The sequence below is a fragment of the Pseudophryne corroboree genome, chromosome 1 (genome assembly GCF_028390025.1).
Source record: "Pseudophryne corroboree isolate aPseCor3 chromosome 1, aPseCor3.hap2, whole genome shotgun sequence".
Lineage (NCBI taxonomy): Eukaryota > Metazoa > Chordata > Amphibia > Anura > Myobatrachidae > Pseudophryne > Pseudophryne corroboree.
In genome coordinates this window covers 1,075,668,019-1,075,673,161 of record NC_086444.1, presented here as the reverse complement: position 1 = coordinate 1,075,673,161, position 5,143 = coordinate 1,075,668,019, and positions in this window count along the sequence as shown.

Genomic DNA, 5,143 nt, shown 5'->3' with positions numbered 1-5,143 from the left:
GGCATATTGTGTAATCGGCATTATGGTGTGTGGCATAATGTCTAAGGGCCATTGCAGTACGTGGCATAATGTATACTGGTCATTACTGTAAGGAGGAAATGTGAAAAATAATGTAAGGGGCAATGCAACACTCATTTCAGCAAGGCCACGCCCCCTTTTTGTGGTGCGTATTCATCTCTTTTCCAGTAGCAATTATGGGTCGGGGGCTCCAGAGAATGTTTTGGCTTGGGGGAGAAAAATTTCCAGTTACGCCACTGGTACTGGGGGTCTGACAGCATCACACCAAGATCTTGTGACCATACCAGGCACCTCCTGTCGTAATGGGGGTCGGGACCCAAAGCATATTGCTGCACCTGGGCCCACCAGTTTCTAGTTCCGCCACTGGGCACTATTATACTAAAGGTACTTTAAGCGACAGCCTAGGTACATCTAGATTTATAGCTGGCCCTAGCTAAGAAAGCAATATACAGTTTTTGTTATTTTTCCAGGAGAATTTCATTATACAAATAGTACAGTTGGAGGTATTCATTTCTGAGTAGGATTAATTGATTCATTCTACTAAAGGTTATTAGCCCAATGTCCTAATTACCTCCTGGGATTGGTTCAGGAAGCTTAGATTTACTTTTCAATTATATGTTTCCTTTTATTTGTATTCTGTTCATTTCTGTTTTTGTTTTACTCTAATTGCTTGAATCTGGAATTTCAAACAAAATGCACTAAGTGTCAATTAATAATAAATGAATAGCTTGTAGAGCACAATTGTTTTCAATGCAATAAGGAAACTTATTTGGGTCCTGAATGATCGACTAGGTTAATCTTACAAGTTTCTATAAATTGAGAAAATACAAGGTTCTCATTGGTTGTGACTTTCCAAGAGCAGCCTCTGTGTTGCAGCCAGGTTAAGGGCACAGAATGTGAGACACACTCATAATTCTTCTGAAGTTCCTGAGACCTTGAGCTTAGGGGGTCATTCAGATGTAATCACTGCTGGCGATCAGGTACTAACAGCGCATGCATATGCACCGCAATGTGCATGCGTGTCAGACAGCAACAAAGGGCATCGCTGGTCAGCGACAGGATGATGCGAAAAAATCCCATTGCATGGGCGTTTGCAAGATGACTGAAAGGAGGAAGCCATTTGTGGGTGGTAACTGACCGTTTACTGGGAATGTCCGGAAAAATGCAGGCGTTTTCAAGCGTTTTCAGGGAGGGTGTGTGACGTCAGCTCTGGCCCCGATCAGCCTGTTCTCATCACACTGTAGGAGTAAGTCCTGGGCTGTGCAGAGACTGCACACAGTGGAAAAATCATTAGATGTTGAGTGTGGTGGGAACAGATTTGCGGCTGTCCACGGACTGAGCGATTTTTTGCAGCTCGGTGTACACTTGCACGACGAATATACACTCCCCTTGGGCGGCGACTTTGACCCCCTTAGTTGACTATGGCCAACTAAGCCAAACTATTTTTCACCATGTGCATATTCACAATGGTTTCATTTTAGTTCACGAACCCAAGTGTGCTCTGCATTCCCAGTTCCTTCATTAATGAAAATCCATGTTTAACAAAGTCGGGGTGGATATCTTGATATACCATTGCACCTTTTTTGTTGATCCTGTCACTGGAAAATTAGTGAAACAGCCCAAGATAGGTCATCACCACCGGAACTTTCAGAAGGACCGAGTGACAATTATCCACCAGCTTGCCCCATCTTCCAGCTTCATGACCAACAGGGACCTACAGTAGGCTCACATGGAAAAGAGGTGGTGCATAAGTAGTCCATATACGGTACTGCAGTTAAACATTCTTTAAGCTTGAGAATCAATGTCTCTTGGTGTGATTGTTCTTGAAACTATCCTCAACTGGGGATTCGGTTGTCAAGCTAGACTATTTTGGACTTGATTCCAAAAAGACTACCTACAGTACTAGCAGCATGAAGGGTGATTGTGCCCATAGCAATGTATCCATAAATCTGGGCTGGATGTAATGGATACAGTGCTTAGGCACTGTGTCCTTACTAAGGCAGAAACAAATGACCAGGTACATATATTATAGTGTGGAAGGTCAGATTGAAATATTCATAAAATTACAGCTTGTTATAACCACATTGCAAAGGCTGATTTACAACCTGTGTTAGCTTTGAGAGGAATCTGCCCAAGCTCATGAACAATAGATTTACAAATCTGCACCATTTACGATTACCCACATGCAGGAATGATTAAAAGAGTTAGACAATGCGGCAAATTAAGAAAGACCCCACTGTACTGGAAGGAGTTTAAAGCAACAACACCTTGTCTGAACATATTGGAATTAAGATAATAGAAACTTGAACCATGTGCAATTGTTTAGGGCCTAGTGTAACTTGCATTTAAACATTTATGGGGTGTTATGCATGTTGAGAATGATGTGTGTGCCGGTGTTGATATTGCAGTTATATACAGTAGGCACACACCAGTTGATGACTCAAGCTATGGATAGCCCAGTTACTTAACAAGTGGTGTTGGTTTATTGAAGTTAGCAGGTACAGCTGTACTCACTGTTATACACACTGGTGAAGGATCAAAGCTTTGAGCAAAGTGGGGTTCTGTACAGCTCACCAGCCAGTGATGAAACAAGCTTTATATTGCAGGTTGATTGCTGCAGTTTACAGATCCTGCTCCTCTCATGGCAGGTAAGAGGGGTCAAAGATTAGAGTAGGCCCAAACAATACAGAATCTGTGGAAAGCCATTGAAGCAGTGAACCAAATAAACAGGAAAGAACTCAAAAAAAGTGGAGGTGATGTTATTTTTAGCAGTCATAGCTCTCTCCCAAAACCAGTGGCCCGTTAGTGTGAATCTGGTACCCAAAGGCAACAACACCATCTGGTTTTGTGTGGATTACCACAGGTTAAATTTAGTTAAAGTTAGAGATTCTTATCCCACACCTCAGATAGATAGATGCACCCCTTCTTTCTTAATGGATATTGGCATAAGTAATGTCATTTCATGACAATGCCATCTTCATTAGCTCATGAATCGACCACCCCCTCCATATCACTAGGGACCTATGGTGGATCCAGGATACTGCTATAGCAAGAGTCCTTCGGAAAATGCAGAGACACAGTATTTTGTCCACTGGGTATGGGGATTGAATTTATGGCCTGAGCTAGCATTAGTGTAGGCTATCACCAGTTGGCTTCATCTTGAGAAGCATCAGGATACATAGTTTGCATGCCAAAGAAGTGGAGCTTCTGACAAACCTGACATACACATAATAGAGAAATGCATCTTTTAAGGAAAATATCATAAAAAGAAATCTTACAATATTCCATGACTGGTCTCTTACTTCAGGTATAACACAGAATGCACATAGTGTTTATTTTCCTCACTACTCTGTGCATTTTGCTCCCAGGAAAATACTATTTGGTGGTCTCTTGAAAGGATAGTGAAGAGTAAGTCAATGGCCTGGAAAAGGTTAGAATAGTGAAACAAAGAAAAGAAGACAAAGAAAATAAGAGCTAGAGCCAAAACTCGTAAGAGCCATATAAAAGCTGCATAATGCATACAGGTCTCTTAGTTCTCATTGACTTGAACTTTAACAGAGGATCAGAGTGCAGTCAGAGACAAATGACTGTGGTGCAGGTGTCAGAGTTGATGGCACATTTTCACGTATTGTCCATAACTCGTATTGTGGAGGATCCTCACAGTTACAAACTTTATAGTTACAAACTTTTGGTTACTGAGCTGAGGTGGTGGTTCATGGTGGTAGTCTACATGTCAGTGCACTACAAACAACCAAGCAACAATACTGTTTATGCTATTGAGTCTCTTTAATAAACACAGTCACTGCTAAAGATAACATGTTGACTGGGTTGAAAATATGTGCCTAAACATCTTTGCATCAAATCAGTGATGTGCGGTGGGGTGAGGCAGAGCCTTTCCTGTCATACTAACATTTGTGCCAGAGTTTTAACTGTGTAAAGTATATGATAAATACAAAGAATATATAAGAAATATCTCCTTTTTATTATTCTAATAATTTTTAGAGCCAAAACTCTGGAGTAAAAACTCTATGGCAGGTGAGGCAGCGCCTCACCTGGCTAACCTTTCCGCACATCTCTGATCAAAACTCAGCAAATTTCCAGGAGTTTATACTGCTGCACCTGTGTATAATGCCCAGATGTACCCATTGACTCATATATTGTGTTTAAATCTAGCTCTGGGGCCAGCTAGTGCCTCCTGAGCTACGTAGCTCACCGCACGTCCCTGCATCAAATAGACTTATTTCCATAATTTACTCTTACCTTTGGTAAGGTTGTCAGCTTACGCATACTTACAGCAATGATGTGCAATAAGGTTAGGCAGAGCCTTTCCTGTCATACTCCAGTATGCACCAGAGTTTCGACTAAATAAAGTATATGAAAAATCCAAAGAATATATTATAAATATCTTCTTTGTATTATTCTAATCATTTTTGTATTCAAAACTCTGGAGTAAAAAGTCTATGACAGATGAGTCAGTGCCTCCCCTGCCTACCTTGTCCTCACATCTCTGATCAAAGCTCACCAAGTTTCCATCAGTATATACTACTGCACCTGTGTATAATGCCCACATGTAGCCTTTGGCTCATATATTGTGTATAAATTTGGCTCTGGTACTAGTCAGTGCTTCCATAGTCATTTACCTCACCGCATGTCCCTGACTTACAGTACATTTCGAATATAAAGATGTGAAACATGGATTTATTCAGTTTAATGAATTGTAATTTAAGACTCTATGATCAAAAAATCAATTAACATCTTTAACCAAGATAAAATACATATTTTTATATCCACAACAATAAGGTGATGTATACATGGAAGCAACACAGCCTTTTAAACAATTATTTAAAAAATATTGTTTTTAATTATTGTCCCAAAGCATCATAAATCTGTCTCTCTCTCTGGGATCTCGAAGCAGCCAGAATAGTTTTATTTCCCTTGTCTCCAGCACTTGAATATTGCTCGGTAGCCTGATTATCATGTTCTTGACCCAACATTTTATGACTTTACTTCATACTGCTGACTTGTACTCAGGACTTAAAGTGGTCCTGTACAGGTAGTGAAACTCATATAACCAGCTCCCCCCCCCCCCCCCCCCTCACATTGAGCGGAACCGCCAGAGCTAGTG